This window comes from Diabrotica undecimpunctata, chromosome 8 (genome assembly GCF_040954645.1).
Source record: "Diabrotica undecimpunctata isolate CICGRU chromosome 8, icDiaUnde3, whole genome shotgun sequence".
NCBI classification, from domain to species: domain Eukaryota; kingdom Metazoa; phylum Arthropoda; class Insecta; order Coleoptera; family Chrysomelidae; genus Diabrotica; species Diabrotica undecimpunctata.
Window position 1 is genome coordinate 136,900,125 of NC_092810.1, and position 18,421 is coordinate 136,918,545.

Consider the following 18,421-nt stretch of genomic DNA (forward strand, 5'->3'; position numbering starts at 1 on the left):
TGTGTTGTTAGGATAGAAGAAAATTATATTTTTTATGTTTCGTTATGGATAACCTCGAAAATAACCTACCGGGTACACCACCACCTGTGTTAACACCCCAAGTGAATAGCCCCGGCACAAATAATAATGTGAATCCGAATGATGATATGGTAAATCTTGTTAATTCATTGCTTCAACAGAATGCACAGATGCTTCAGATGTTACAACTACAAAACAGCATGTCAACAATAAGTAATCCTGTACCAAATTTTAATATAATGCCAGATTTATCTAAAACTATTGAAAAATTTAGTGGTGAAGGTGATTCCAGCCAAGCAGCAGTATGGTTAAAGCAAATTGAGTCTACAGCGGTACTACACAATTGGCCAGATGCATTTATATACCAAACAGCCAAAAGCAATCTCGAAGGTGCTGCAAAGTTCTGGTTTATAGGCAGAAATGAAGAAATCACAGATTGGTCCAAATTCAAAACGGCTTTCCGGAAAACGTTTCTGTTTTCACAAAATAAAACAGATTTATGGAGAAAGATGCAAGAGTGTACTCAAAATCCAAATGAGAATGTGTCCATTTATTTCCATATGAAAGTTTCTCTATGCAAATCACTTGAACTGCCATTTGAAGAAACAAAAGAACAAATTGCCATTGGTTTGTGGAGTAAGGAATTGAGTAATTTTATTATGTCAAAAGAGCATCGTGATGAAGACACCCTGTATCAAGACATTGTGAGTTATGAAAGAATTGTTAGTGCTCGAAAAGGTAGAATAAGCGATAGAAAAGAGAAACCTAATGCAAAGGAAAACTATACTACAAAACGTGAACATTCAAAATATGACTGGCAAAGACCAACTACTTTTAAAAATAATCTAGCTACACGAAGCAAAGTTATTAGATGTTACAACTGTAATGAGATGGGACATTCTGCAGTTCAATGTACTAAACCAGCTAGACAGAAGGGTTCATGTTATATGTGTGGAGCAATGGATCACCAAATAAATAACTGCCCCAAGAATGAGTCCAGGATGAATCCACCCAAGGTCAAGGTAGAAAGCAACACTGCACTTTTTGTGGAACAGCATAATGCAAGTGGGTATATGTTGCCAATTTGTCTTTTGAAGGACAAAATTTCTATTTATATTGATTCTATTGTAGATACAGGTAGTGCTATATCCTTAATAACTTTAGATACTGTAAAATCTTTCAATTTTGAATTTTCTGATATTCCTGAGAAAACTTTCCAGGGTATTAACCAAAGTAGATTAGAAATTTTGGGTTCTGTGTTGTTTAAAATGAAAGTTAATGACATACTTATTGATTTACTCATTTATGTTGTACCAAATGAAACCATACCATATAAATGTCTGTTAGGTAGAGATTTTATGCAGAACAACAACCTTACTGTATCTTTTTCAGGGAATCAAGTAGAGATTTCTTCTAAAGATATTGAAAATACAAATATTGACAATGATATTTTACATATTGACTATGTAGATAAAAATGAAATTAATATTGATATCAATCCTAATTTAAATAATTTAGATCGACAAAAGTTAGTTGATATTTTTATGACTGATTATGTAAATCCAGAAAGACCTAATGAACCTATGACTAAATGTGAAATGAAAATTGTTGTAGATCCAAATCATGTTCCTTTTTATTATAAACCACGTAGGTTATCATATTCTGAAAAAAATGCTGTACAAGAAATAATTAATGACTTGTTAGATAAGGATATTATTCGTAAGAGTAATTCAGAGTATAGTTCACCAATAGTTTTAATTAAAAAGAAAACTAATGACTTCAGACTATGTGTAGACTATCGTTCATTAAACAAAATCACTTTACGGGATAATTTTCCAATCCCACTAATTGAAGATCAACTTTGTCAACTTAAAGATAAACATTATTTTTCAACTTTGGATCTCAAAAGTGCTTTTTATCATGTTAATGTAGAGGAATCTTCAATTAAATACACATCATTTGTAACTCCCAGTGCTCAATATGAATTTTTGAAAATGCCATTTGGTTTGCGCAATTCACCATCTGTTTTTATGCGATACATTCATACTATATTCAAGGACTTAATGGAACATAACAAATTACTAATTTATATTGATGACTTATTAATAGCAACAAAAACTGTTGAAGAGAACTTATCTATTCTAAAAGAGATATTTTGCTTATTGGTTCAAAACAAATTGAATCTCCGTCTTGACAAATGCTCCTTTTTAATGACTGAAATAAATCATTTAGGCTACATAATTAACGGTGATGAGATAAGACCAAGTGATAGACATATTAATGCAATTAAAGAGTACCCAGTACCACGAAATGTTAAACAGTTACACAGTTTCATAGGCCTTACTTCATATTTTAGAAAATTTGTTTCCAACTTTTCAATAATTGCTGGACCACTTTATGATCTACTAAAAAAGAATGTTTCATTTGAATTTGGAAGAGAACAAATGAAAAGTTTTCATAGTTTAAAACAAATTTTAGTGTCCAAACCTGTTTTAGCTCTCTATTCTCCTACAGCTGAAACTCAAATCCATTGTGATGCAAGCTCTAGTGGTTATGGTGGGATATTACTCCAAAAACAAGCAGATCAAAAATTTCATCCAGTGTTCTTTTACAGTCAGAGAACTACTCAAGCAGAATCTAAACAGCATAGTTTTATTTTGGAACTAAAAGCAGTTATCAACACACTTAACCGATTTAGAGTATACTTATATGGAATTAAATTTAAGATACTGACAGATTGTAATAGTGTAACAACAGCTTTACAGAAGAAGGATGTTAGCCCTAAAATTATGAGATGGAGTCTCATTCTTGATAATTTTGATTATACTATAGAACACAGAAGTGGAACAAGCATGAAGCATGTTGATGCTTTAAGTAGGTGCTTTGGAAGTATTTTAATAATTGAGGAAAACACTTTTGAACATAATTTAGCTATTAAACAAGGGCAAGATGATATTATATGTAAATTAAAGGAGACGTTACAATCCAGTGAGCATAAGTTGTTTGAAATGAACAATGACATACTTTATAGAAAAAGTAATAATTTACTACTATTTTATGTACCTGAATCAATGGAAAACAATGTGATTCGGAGTTGCCATGATGAATTAGGACATGTGGGCTTAGATAAATGTTGTGAAGCCATAAAAGAATCCTACTGGTTTCCTAATATGAGACAAAAGGTAAGAACTTATATTACAAATTGTTTGAAGTGCATTGTATTTGCTCCTAACAGTGGTAAAAAGGAAGGATTTTTACACAACATACCAAAAGGAGACAAACCATTTAATATTTTACATTTGGATCATTGTGGACCACTTGAAAAATCTAAAGGAACTGGTTATAGACATATTTTTGCAATTGTAGATGGCTTTACCAAATTCTTGAAATTGTATGCTTGCAAGTCAACTAATTGTAATGAGGTTATTAAGTATTTAAGCTCATACTTCTTTACTTACAGTAAACCTTTAAAAATAGTCACTGATCGAGGCTCAGCATTTACATCCAAACAATTCACTGAATTTTTAACAGACAATGGAATACAGCATGTTCTTGTAGCTACTGGCGTACCAAGAGCCAATGGACAAATTGAAAGGTTCAACCGGTTCATTATACCAATGATAGCGAAACTAACCAAGGGCCCAGAATGTTGGGATCAAGTAATTAATGAAGTTGAATTTGCCGTCAACAACACTGTTAATCGAACTACAGGCCAGACACCTTCTAAACTATTGTTTGGAATGAACCAAGTAGGTAATGTCAAAGATCATTTAAAGTATTTTCTGTCATCCATTAACAAAGACAAATCTGATATTAACGAACTACGACATAATGCATGTGACAAGATAGAGAAATCCCAAGAAGTCAATAAGCTGTATTACGATTCAAGACATAAACAAGCTTCAATTTATAATATTGGTGATTATGTCATGACACCTAATATTGATGTTACACCTGGTGTAAATAAGAAACTATTACCTAAATTTAAGGGACCTTATATTATTAAGAAAATATTACCTAATGACAGATATATAATTTCTGATGTTGAGGGGTTTCAGGTGACTCAGAAACCATTCGAAGGTGTATTTGATGCTGATCATCTCAGATTATGGATGAAATCATCACACTAAACTAAGTCTTCCTCTACAAATTATTAGTTCTATATGGGTTTTATCCATACAGAACTTAAGATTTTATTTAGTATTTTAATCTTTTATATTATGGTTCTTATTTTATTCACATTTTTGTTCACACTAAATTACTTACTTTATGTTTAACAACTACAATTTATATTTGCGCAAAACAATTAGTGTCTATTATTACCCATTATGTCTACAATTAAGAACTTATACTTATGATGAATTACGTTTATGAGGAATAATTCCTGAAAGGTTTTTATGATAACTTATGTCTATTAGAAATAATGTTTGACAAATATTTCTGAATGTTATGATTTTTGTCATGTTTATGTACTTTCAGTGTAGTTATATTTTTGTTTATGACAGATGAGATGTTGACAAATATTTATGTTAAGATTTTTCATGTTTATGTACTTTCAATGACAGTTTATAACAAATGACATGTTATGACAAATATTTATGAATGTTATGATTTTTGTCATGTTTATGTACTTCCAAATAGTTGTATTTTTGTATATGGAAGAGCGAGGGCGCTCTTGTTGTCGGTTGGCCGAGTTGTAGGCTTCTTATTGTTGCCGCCTTTTTTTAATTTAAATTTGATGTTCTGTCAAGGTTGTCAATGTGTAATGACAGATGACAGACGACAAGAAGACATGAAGTTGGAATAAAGTTGTGTGAACCATGTTGGTGTTTTATTTTCATTTTTAAGAAATTGAAGACATCCTTTCTACAGTACTAATATTTCCATGGACTCTTCACTAATGAATTAAAGCAACCGTGAACTTTGTATATATTACTTATATTCTAAGTAATTTTCGAATATTGGCAACATTGTAGTCTGGAGAGAATTTGAACGTTCGACGTTGCCCTGTTGGTGAATTTAGCGGTAATACTTTTATAGATATAATGATCGACTTTTAAGAAATCAGACAACTTTTAAGAATCCAAGTTCTCAAAAACGGTTTCAAGAATTGTATTATTTTTTTCCAAATTTCATTGATTTTATACCTTACCTGGAAACATGAAAAATTGCAGATATATTAATAATGGTATTAAGGTTATATTCACTAATTTTAAACTCATGCATTATGGCAACAGCGCGAAGCGCAAACCAATAAATTCTAATGAACACCTGTTGTCTGCTATGCGATACCCTAAAATATTTCCTATTGCAGAGGCGGAGGCTTATTATAAGGTATAGGTAATATAAGTTATAAGTAATATTATATTTTTCTAGGATGGCATTTTTTAAGATGCATCAACTTCTGTGTTATCAATAAATAATGACAATTATGTTAATGACAGCTCTGAATTAAAAAATAAAGATTTGCACGTACAATCCCAAAGAATAGTTTTAAATATGTATGAGTGTTTGAAAAAAGAAAATATTGGGATGGCTGATAATGCAATTGTTTCGAGAATTCATGTATTAAAAAAATCGGGTATAAGACGATATATACAATTATTAAATTAGGCACAGTTACAGATCATTCCTTAAAACGAAAGCGACCAAATAAAAAATTGGGTAGGATTGACACTGCTGCAAAAGACGTTATTCAGCGAACAGTTTACAATTTTACAGGCACACTGACGATTCTTTTCAGTCCTTCTAATTAATTTCTTTACAGCTATCGCGATGCATCTTGAACACTAGTATTCATTATTATACAGTGTGTCGCATTTAAGATGAAGACAACTCTATATATCAGCTACTAAAATACATACAGATTTGACATTTTGCACAGTCATACATGTTGTTAGTGCACATTTTTTTAAGATAGTCATCTGAAATTTAAATTTTAAACGCGGCTTACTGCGAATCCACAAACAGGGTAAATTTTCGATATTTTGCTTCGCGTTAGAGAAATCGGAAAAACTTATTTGGAAAAGTTGTTCCACTTATTGTAAACGCACATACCAAATTTCATGACAAAATTCGCAATTTTAGTTTTTCAGTATTATTTGTAATCTCGATCCTAAATCTACAATTGGCTGTCTAAAGATGCATCTCGGGACAGCCAACTGTCCGTTTTAGAATCCTGACTACAATTGAAGAGCTTATTTCCAAAGTGTCTTACATCCATATAATGAAATCCATGAAATTACAGATTTTCATACAAATTTAACATACAAATTATACAATTTTACAATTTTCATATGCACTTTTAAATGGTAAATAAGAAGTTGTTTTGGTACATATAACTTTATTCTAGACTTGAAGAAATCTATAAAGTTTAAAAAAAGAAAATTTAAAAAATCGAAATTTTGGATTTAAGACACTGGAAATAAGCTCTTCAATTAATGAAAAAAGTAAAAGTGCGAATTTTGACATAAAACTTTGTTATGTGGGGTTAAAATAATATTTGGAACATCTTTTCCAAATAACTTTTTCAGATATCTCTAACTCGAAGCAAAATATTGAAGATTCACCCTGTTTGTGCATTAACAATAGGCCGTGTTTAAAAATTAAATTTCAGTTGACTATCTTAATTGCTGGATAGACAATGTTTTAAAATTTTCTGACAGAATGAGCCATTATTTACAGATAATTGTAAAAAAATATTATGGTTTATGTAAAAACTAAATAATAAGTCCAATATTCTTATAAATCACTAAAATTAACAAGCTTTAATTTGAAAGAATTAATTTGTTATTTATTCGGTGTTGTGAGCCCGCTCCCATTTGAAAAAAAAACTGATTCTGTCCTTTGAAGAGTCCTATTCAAAAATGCCCCGTTTAAACAAATCGAAGGTTGAAGGGTGCCGGACATTTTTGCCGGAAACAATTCAAATTCAAAAGATCACCTTTTTCTGCTACGGAAAATATTGCTCCGATTTCTCACCAAAATCAATGTTGATACTTTAGTTTAGATACTCTTGAATCTCAAAAATACTCATTTACATATTTTTCAAGCCTCGAAAATGCATATTAGGTATCGCATTTTTCGGATTTTAAATCGCTTATATCTCCAAAACTATTAACTTTTGAGAAAAATGACATAGATCTTATTTAGAGTCACCCAAAAACCTAAAAAATATTTTTTGGAGCACAAAAGGTGATATTTTGAATTTGTTTAAAAAATTGTTTAAACAATTTCTGCCCAAAAATTGAGAAATTTTCCTGAATATAATTATGTAAAAATTAATAAAAATTATATGATTTTTCTTGAAATATGCGTTTGATAACTGATCCCTTTTCTTAATTTCCACGCCAATGGTCGGCATCGACATCAAAGAACCTCAAAAGCCGACGCTTGGCAAATTGACAATGGAAAAAGTATACTAAACATTCTTTTTAACTTTTTAAAAGAAGTTTAATGTAGGCTTCTTATTGTTGCCGCCTTTTTTTAATTTAAATTTGATGTTCTGTCAAGGTTGTCAATGTGTAATGACAGATGACAGACGACAAGAAGACATGAAGTTGGAATAAAGTTGTGTGAACCATGTTGGTGTTTTATTTTCATTTTTAAGAAATTGAAGACATCCTTTCTACAGAATCAGGTGTGGGGTTATACTTATGTTCCCCCTGTGTTGTTAGGATAGAAGAAAATTATATTTTTTATGTTTCGTTATGGATAACCTCGAAAATAACCTACCGGGTACACCACCACCTGTGTTAACACCCCAAGTGAATAGCCCCGGCACAAATAATAATGTGAATCCGAATGATGATATGGTAAATCTTGTTAATTCATTGCTTCAACAGAATGCACAGATGCTTCAGATGTTACAACTACAAAACAGCATGTCAACAATAAGTAATCCTGTACCAAATTTTAATATAATGCCAGATTTATCTAAAACTATTGAAAAATTTAGTGGTGAAGGTGATTCCAGCCAAGCAGCAGTATGGTTAAAGCAAATTGAGTCTACAGCGGTACTACACAATTGGCCAGATGCATTTATATACCAAACAGCCAAAAGCAATCTCGAAGGTGCTGCAAAGTTCTGGTTTATAGGCAGAAATGAAGAAATCACAGATTGGTCCAAATTCAAAACGGCTTTCCGGAAAACGTTTCTGTTTTCACAAAATAAAACAGATTTATGGAGAAAGATGCAAGAGTGTACTCAAAATCCAAATGAGAATGTGTCCATTTATTTCCATATGAAAGTTTCTCTATGCAAATCACTTGAACTGCCATTTGAAGAAACAAAAGAACAAATTGCCATTGGTTTGTGGAGTAAGGAATTGAGTAATTTTATTATGTCAAAAGAGCATCGTGATGAAGACACCCTGTATCAAGACATTGTGAGTTATGAAAGAATTGTTAGTGCTCGAAAAGGTAGAATAAGCGATAGAAAAGAGAAACCTAATGCAAAGGAAAACTATACTACAAAACGTGAACATTCAAAATATGACTGGCAAAGACCAACTACTTTTAAAAATAATCTAGCTACACGAAGCAAAGTTATTAGATGTTACAACTGTAATGAGATGGGACATTCTGCAGTTCAATGTACTAAACCAGCTAGACAGAAGGGTTCATGTTATATGTGTGGAGCAATGGATCACCAAATAAATAACTGCCCCAAGAATGAGTCCAGGATGAATCCACCCAAGGTCAAGGTAGAAAGCAACACTGCACTTTTTGTGGAACAGCATAATGCAAGTGGGTATATGTTGCCAATTTGTCTTTTGAAGGACAAAATTTCTATTTATATTGATTCTATTGTAGATACAGGTGGATTTGCTTGATATGCACTTCGCTTGTGCCGCTGGTTAATAATCAAACTCCGTGCGAAAACAAAACTGATTTTATTTTGAATTACACAATACAATATATAAACGCTTATTAAGTATTATGTCCGCTCGCTCTGAATGCTGTATCACCGTATCCCGTCTCGTACTTGAGTGCTGTCTTCTTTGGGGTGCCTTAAGGGACTCGCCTTATCTTCACATATGGTATAATCTCTTCCTACGCTACTATGTTGCCGGGTTGTAAAAATGTATAAAATAAATTTGAATTGGATAGAGGCGTGAACATGCCCGCCTTGGCAAACACTGCCAACAAAATCGTCTGTTAATGCTAAATGTTCAAATGTTCAAACTACACTTATTCCGAAACGGGTAGCGGACACACCTTGGAAAATGAACGAGTTATGATACCATTGTCTGTCTTTATCCTAAAAACTCTGGCTACACCATCACTGCCGCGTAAAAGTTCGATCACGCGACCTAACTTCCACCTTAATGGAGGTAAATTGTCCTCTTTTATGAGCACTAACGTGTTTTCCGCAACTTCACCGTTAGTAGTAGTCCATTTCGTGCGTTTTTGTAGTTCGGAGATGTATTCTTTGTTCCATCGTTCCCATATATGCTGAGAAAGCTGCTGAATATGCTGGAATTTTGAGAGCCGATTAACTGGAACATGACGCAAATCTGGATCTGGATTGGTAATAAGTGGTCTTCCGATGAGAAAATGTGCAGGGGTTAATGGGGAGAGATCATTTGGATCACAGGATAAAGGATGAATCGGTCGGGAATTTATTATAGCTTCAATCTGCACAAGCAACGAATAAAATTCCTCGAACGTTAAGTGCGCGTTCCCCAAAACCCTATGCAAATGATGCTTAACTGTTCTTACTCCGCTTTCCCACAGTCCGCCAAAATGTGGAGAATAGGGAGGTATGAAGGACCACGAAATACTATTCTTTAGCAAGGATTCCCTTATCGCGGGAGTGTGCTGCTCTAAAAATTTGCTTAACAATTTTAACTCCGAACTAGCTGCTATAAAATTGGTTCCATTGTCGGAGACCATCTTTTGAGGCTTGCCTCTTCGCGCAATAAATCTTTTAAAGGCCAACAGAAATGATTCCTTAGACAGTTCTGTAACTAATTCTAAATGTATGGCCTTCGTACAAAAACAAATAAAAAGACACATGTAACTCTTTATTAGTTTACAACCTCGACCCTTTCTATCGCGAATTAAGAAAGGGCCCGCATAATCTACACCTGTTACAATAAACGGTGGGCCACCTGCGAGACGCTGGGCAGGTAGGTCACCCATTATTGGCTGAATGGATTTAGATTTTAATCTAAAACATTTTACACATTTGTGTACGGTACGTCGCGCTAAATTTCTTCCTGATAACGGCCAGAAAGTTTCTCTTATAGTTGCAAGTAAAAGCTGAGGACCAGCATGCATAAGATCCTTGTGAAAATGATTAAATATTAACGACGTAACTATATGATCTGCCGCTAAAATGATGGGATGTTTTTTGTCATACGTAAACTCGGAATGCTTTAAACGCCCGCCTACTCTCATGATGCCCTGATCATCAAGAAATGGAGATAAATTTATAAGTTTGCTGTTTTTATCTAAAGATCCCTTTTGGTTCAAATGCTTTATTTCATTAGAAAATGACTGTGATTGACACAGTTTTAGAATACGATTAAATGCAGAATGTATTTCATCCAAAGAAAGGGGTTCAGAAGTTCTTTCCTTATTTTTACACATGCGGATGAATCTGAACACATATGCAGCGGTTCTTTTTAAACGTAAAATATTAGAGAAGCGCTCAAATGAAAATACTTCCGTATTCTGTGTTTCATCAAGTTTATTCGTAAAAACCTTTATGTTTTTCCTTGTTTCGCTTGTTTCAGTAGGGACAACTTGTAAATTTGGCCATTTATCTGAATCTTGCACGATCCACTCCGGTCCATGCCACCATAAGTTGCACTCCATCATTTTATCTGGTTCCACGCCTCTGGACACTAGATCTGCAGGATTATCCTTGCCTGGCACATGACGCCACTGCGCAAACGAAGTGGTTTCCTGGATCTCTGCTACGCGGTTACTAACAAACGTCTTCAATGCATTGGCTGCTGTTTTCAACCAACTAAGTACTATCGATGAATCTGTCCAGAGGTAACACGTATCAAATTGCACATTTAATGAATTTTTGACCTTATTGGTCAAACGCGATAAAATTACTGCTCCACAGAGCTCTAAACGCGGCAAAGTAACTGGCTTTAAGGGCGCAACCTTGCTTTTTGCACATAATAAGAATGAATACGACCTGCCTAACGAATCGGTAGATTTAATGAATATGCAAGCACCGTACGCCTTTTCTGAGGAGTCGCAAAATCCATGAAGTTCTAGTTTGACCTTACTAGAACATATAACATGCCGAGGTATTTTTAAATTGTTTAAGCTTCCTAATTTATTCCTAAACTGTAAATAATTATTTGCTAAATGCTCCGGTATGGGATCATCCCATGAAAGACGCTCGAGCCATAGTTGTTGTAACATAATTTTCGCTATGATGGTACACGCACTTAATAGACCCAAGGGATCAAAAATTTGAGCTATGTCCGATAATAAAGTTCGCTTTGTGATTATATGGCCTAGAGATGAACTTATACTATAAAACATAGTATCTGATTGCGGTGAGTACAATAATCCCAAAGTTTTCGCCTTCTCGTTTTCACCGAATTGAATAACGGAACCCGTAGTTGAATTATCCGGTATATCTCTCAATATTTCAGAATCATTTGAATAGAATTTACGCAATGTAAATCCTCCGCCTTTGAGGACCTCAAAAAGTTGTTTACATGCTTCGCGCGCTTTCTGTTTTGAATCAAAACCTGTCAAAAGGTCGTCCACATAAAAATCGGATTTAATAATGCTAGCAATGTTAGGATTTTTAGCTTCTTGCTCCTCTGCCAATGTCATTAGACATTTAATCGCTAAGTAAGAAGAGCATTTCATACCGTATGTAACAGTTTGTAACTGAAATATTTCAATCGGTTCTTCCGGATTATTTCGCCATAAGATACATTGTAAGGATTTTTGATCATCTGCAACCAATACCTGACGGTACATTTTTTCTATATCCGCACTAACTACATATAAGTGTGTTCTAAAACGCAATAAAATGGAGAGTAAATCATTTTGTAAGGTTGGTACGGCCATTTGAATACTATTTAATGAAATGCCGTTTGTAGTTGACGCACTACAATCGAACACAACGCGCAAACGTGTCGTCAAAGAATTTTCTTTTAAAACTGGATGATGTGGCATAAAATAAAATGTAGTATTTACCCTAAAGTCTGTTGCCGCTTCCGTAATTCTGCATAAACCTTTCATATGTCCTAATTCTTTATATTCCTGGATGGATTCGCTATAAAGAGTTTTAAGATTGGCATCTTTATTCAACTTACGCTCGAGATTTAAAAATCTATTTTTTGCTTGACGAAATGAATCACCGAGTGAACTTATCGATTCCTTGAATGGCAATGATACTATGAATTTGCCTGTCGCGTCGCGTTTCACCGTATCTTCGAAGTGTTTTTCGCATGCAATTTCTTCGCCCGAGAGTGCAGGTTTTCCATTGAAAACCTCTTCAAGTTCCCAGAACTTACTTAGCTGTTCTGTAACTTCGATTGTGTTTGTGAAATTACACTTAGTTATTCGCTTTTCTGATGCTTTGTTTTGGCTGATATACGGCCCTGCTATGATCCAGCCAAACATTGTTTCTTGCATGAATGGTTTATTTTTACCTAAACTAATTCTGTTTGCGCCCAGTATTTGCCAAAATAGATCACTTCCTATCAACAATTCGACCTTTTGTGGTTTATGAAAATGATTATCCGCTAATTTTAAATGTTTAGGTATCTGCAAATCGCTAATGTTTATTTCAGATGCCGGCACGCACCCCGTAATTTCTGGTATTACGAAACAATTTAAAGTTTTATGAAAAGTTATATCGCTACGCGACTGTATATTTATTTCGCATTTGAATCGAACGGGAGATGCAATATTATTTATGCCCATGACTGATATGTTCGCGCTTGTCGTTTTTAATCTAAGTTTATCGCATAAATTTTCGGTTATGAATGAGCTTTGTGAACCGCAATCTAACAAAGCTCGCACTATGTATGCCTTACCTTGGCCGTCAAAAATATTAACTAATACTGTGGACAGTATAGTTTGATCTGCAGCGCTAACTGCCGAAACTGACAAATTGGTAGTGTTCAAACTACCTTGTATATTATCTGCAGATCGTATATCGCTCGCGTTTTCTACCGCTTGATGAACTAGAGCTGCGTTCTGTTCGCTTGACCTATCTGGATGCAATAACGTATGATGTTTTGACGCACATTTCTTGCATGTTGATTGTCTACACCGCTTATAGAAATGTCCAGGTTTAAGACAATTCGTGCAAAGATTGACCTGCCTTACTTTATCAAACCTGTCCCTAGATGAAAGTTTTGAAAATTCGCCGCATTGATAAATGTTGTGTTCCCTTTTGCAAATAGGGCAACACTGTGTATTATCCGATTTATTTAAAGTTCCCTGTGATGAATATAGACCGCGAATGTTATGTGAATATTTCGTATTCCGTGAATACGCGCCCGCCTGAGAAATATTTCGTGTATTTTGCTTTTCAGCTTGATTTACCTCAAGAGATTCTAAGAGGTCCGCCCTTGATTTTAAAAACGTTTTAAAATCATCAAAACTAGGAATTTCATTATGTGTTTTGCTATTCTCCCATGCGCGTAAAGTCGATGTATCGAACTTACAAGAAATAATATGAATAAGGAGTATGTCCCACGAATCAGTAGGTAGCCCTAGCTGCTTTAACGCGTATAAATGCTTCGAAAAAATGTCAACTAATTGCCGCAATCTATTAGATGACTCTTTATGTATTGGCTCTATATTAAATAAGGCATTAATATGATTGGAAATTAATAATCTCTTATTATCGTACCTTTCCCTAATTAATTTCCACGCAACTGCATAGTTTTCGGCGGTAAACTCTAATGTTCGTATGACCTGCGCCGCACCGCCCTGTAATGAACTTCGTAAATAATGAAAACGCCTTATATTGTCTAAGTACTCATTTCTGTTAACTAAAGATTCAAAAAGATCTGCAAAATCTAACCAATTATTATAATTACCATCAAATTTTGATAACTCGATAGGTTTAAGCTCAATACAATGCCCTGTATATGAATTCTTAGAGCGCTCACTTGCTTTATCGCTTTCTATACAAGCTACTTGTTGATTATCGCGAATGATTTTTCGCGCTACCGCTAATTGTGAATAATATTTGTTATAGAATTCTTCGCGTTCCGTATATTCATCCTCTAATAATTCAAATTGAACCGTATTTTCTATTTGCCCCTGAACTTCATCGAATTCGCCCTGTAAATGTTCTATATTATTTACCATTTCAATAGCCTGTAATACTTCTAAATCTGAAATCGTTTCACCCTTAGTTATTTTATCATTTAACGCTAATATAAATTTCGAAAATATTGTGAGTTTGCATTTAAAACCGCCCCTTTTTCGCTTTAAATTCTCCATAATTTTATAATGAATTAAACAGTAAACAGAAACAGATTATAAATCGCTTGATATTCGACCCTAACGTTCTCAGAATTATCACATGTGCAGAATAAAGGTACAAAGACTGATAAATAAGGGAATGTGAAATGGATAATGCTCACCAAAATATTGTATGTTTATTCTAACAGCCCTAGCCTCCTGGCGCCAAGGATATGCCTCAGGTCTTCACAGATTTTAAACCCACAGTTGTCCAATTATGTAACTGTCTTAAGATTAACGTTCGACAGTCTATAACGCGCTCGGGCCACTATGAATGCACTATTTCGCCCGCTAATTTGATGACACAAATATGAGTTCGGAATTCGGTGAATTTACACTGTTTTAACACAAAAATTTGATGATCCGGCTCGAAGGACCATGGATTTGCTTGATATGCACTTCGCTTGTGCCGCTGGTTAATAATCAAACTCCGTGCGAAAACAAAACTGATTTTATTTTGAATTACACAATACAATATATAAACGCTTATTAAGTATTATGTCCGCTCGCTCTGAATGCTGTATCACCGTATCCCGTCTCGTACTTGAGTGCTGTCTTCTTTGGAGTCCCTTAAGGCACCCCAAAGACGACAGCGGCACTCAAGTACGAGACGGGATCGGTGACACAACATCAGAGCGAGCGGACATAATACATAATAAGCGTTTATATATTCATGTATTGTGTAATTCATAATAAAATCAGTTTTGTTTTCGCACGGAGTTTGATTATTAACCAGCGGCACAAGCGAAGTGCATATCAAGCAATATCCAACAGGTAGTGCTATATCCTTAATAACTTTAGATACTGTAAAATCTTTCAATTTTGAATTTTCTGATATTCCTGAGAAAACTTTCCAGGGTATTAACCAAAGTAGATTAGAAATTTTGGGTTCTGTGTTGTTTAAAATGAAAGTTAATGACATACTTATTGATTTACTCATTTATGTTGTACCAAATGAAACCATACCATATAAATGTCTGTTAGGTAGAGATTTTATGCAGAACAACAACCTTACTGTATCTTTTTCAGGGAATCAAGTAGAGATTTCTTCTAAAGATATTGAAAATACAAATATTGACAATGATATTTTACATATTGACTATGTAGATAAAAATGAAATTAATATTGATATCAATCCTAATTTAAATAATTTAGATCGACAAAAGTTAGTTGATATTTTTATGACTGATTATGTAAATCCAGAAAGACCTAATGAACCTATGACTAAATGTGAAATGAAAATTGTTGTAGATCCAAATCATGTTCCTTTTTATTATAAACCACGTAGGTTATCATATTCTGAAAAAAATGCTGTACAAGAAATAATTAATGACTTGTTAGATAAGGATATTATTCGTAAGAGTAATTCAGAGTATAGTTCACCAATAGTTTTAATTAAAAAGAAAACTAATGACTTCAGACTATGTGTAGACTATCGTTCATTAAACAAAATCACTTTACGGGATAATTTTCCAATCCCACTAATTGAAGATCAACTTTGTCAACTTAAAGATAAACATTATTTTTCAACTTTGGATCTCAAAAGTGCTTTTTATCATGTTAATGTAGAGGAATCTTCAATTAAATACACATCATTTGTAACTCCCAGTGCTCAATATGAATTTTTGAAAATGCCATTTGGTTTGCGCAATTCACCATCTGTTTTTATGCGATACATTCATACTATATTCAAGGACTTAATGGAACATAACAAATTACTAATTTATATTGATGACTTATTAATAGCAACAAAAACTGTTGAAGAGAACTTATCTATTCTAAAAGAGATATTTTGCTTATTGGTTCAAAACAAATTGAATCTCCGTCTTGACAAATGCTCCTTTTTAATGACTGAAATAAATCATTTAGGCTACATAATTAACGGTGATGAGATAAGACCAAGTGACAGACATATTAATGCAATTAAAGAGTACCCAGTACCACGAAATGTTAAACAGTTACACAGTTTCATAGGCCTTACTTCATATTTTAGAAAATTTGTTTCCAACTTTTCAATAATTGCTGGACCACTTTATGATCTACTAAAAAAGAATGTTTCATTTGAATTTGGAAGAGAACAAATGAAAAGTTTTCATAGTTTAAAACAAATTTTAGTGTCCAAACCTGTTTTAGCTCTCTATTCTCCTACAGCTGAAACTCAAATCCATTGTGATGCAAGCTCTAGTGGTTATGGTGGGATATTACTCCAAAAACAAGCAGATCAAAAATTTCATCCAGTGTTCTTTTACAGTCAGAGAACTACTCAAGCAGAATCTAAACAGCATAGTTTTATTTTGGAACTAAAAGCAGTTATCAACACACTTAACCGATTTAGAGTATACTTATATGGAATTAAATTTAAGATACTGACAGATTGTAATAGTGTAACAACAGCTTTACAGAAGAAGGATGTTAGCCCTAAAATTATGAGATGGAGTCTCATTCTTGATAATTTTGATTATACTATAGAACACAGAAGTGGAACAAGCATGAAGCATGTTGATGCTTTAAGTAGGTGCTTTGGAAGTATTTTAATAATTGAGGAAAACACTTTTGAACATAATTTAGCTATTAAACAAGGGCAAGATGATATTATATGTAAATTAAAGGAGACGTTACAATCCAGTGAGCATAAGTTGTTTGAAATGAACAATGACATACTTTATAGAAAAAGTAATAATTTACTACTATTTTATGTACCTGAATCAATGGAAAACAATGTGATTCGGAGTTGCCATGATGAATTAGGACATGTGGGCTTAGATAAATGTTGTGAAGCCATAAAAGAATCCTACTGGTTTCCTAATATGAGACAAAAGGTAAGAACTTATATTACAAATTGTTTGAAGTGCATTGTATTTGCTCCTAACAGTGGTAAAAAGGAAGGATTTTTACACAACATACCAAAAGGAGACAAACCATTTAATATTTTACATTTGGATCATTGTGGACCACTTGAAAAATCTAAAGGAACTGGTTATAGACATATTTTTGCAATTGTAGATGGCTTTACCAAATTCTTGAAATTGTATGCTTGCAAGTCAACTAATTGTAATGAGGTTATTAAGTATTTAAGCTCATACTTCTTTACTTACAGTAAACCTTTAAAAATAGTCACTGATCGAGGCTCAGCATTTACATCCAAACAATTCACTGAATTTTTAACAGACAATGGAATACAGCATGTTCTTGTAGCTACTGGCGTACCAAGAGCCAATGGACAAATTGAAAGGTTCAACCGGTTCATTATACCAATGATAGCGAAACTAACCAAGGGCCCAGAATGTTGGGATCAAGTAATTAATGAAGTTGAATTTGCCGTCAACAACACTGTTAATCGAACTACAGGCCAGACACCTTCTAAACTATTGTTTGGAATGAACCAAGTAGGTAATGTCAAAGATCATTTAAAGTATTTTCTGTCATCCATTAACAAAGACAAATCTGATATTAACGAACTACGACATAATGCATGTGACAAGATAGAGAAATCCCAAGAAGTCAATAAGCTGTATTACGATTCAAGACATAAACAAGCTTCAATTTATAATATTGGTGATTATGTCATGACACCTAATATTGATGTTACACCTGGTGTAAATAAGAAACTATTACCTAAATTTAAGGGACCTTATATTATTAAGAAAATATTACCTAATGACAGATATATAATTTCTGATGTTGAGGGGTTTCAGGTGACTCAGAAACCATTCGAAGGTGTATTTGATGCTGATCATCTCAGATTATGGATGAAATCATCACACTAAACTAAGTCTTCCTCTACAAATTATTAGTTCTATATGGGTTTTATCCATACAGAACTTAAGATTTTATTTAGTATTTTAATCTTTTATATTATGGTTCTTATTTTATTCACATTTTTGTTCACACTAAATTACTTACTTTATGTTTAACAACTACAATTTATATT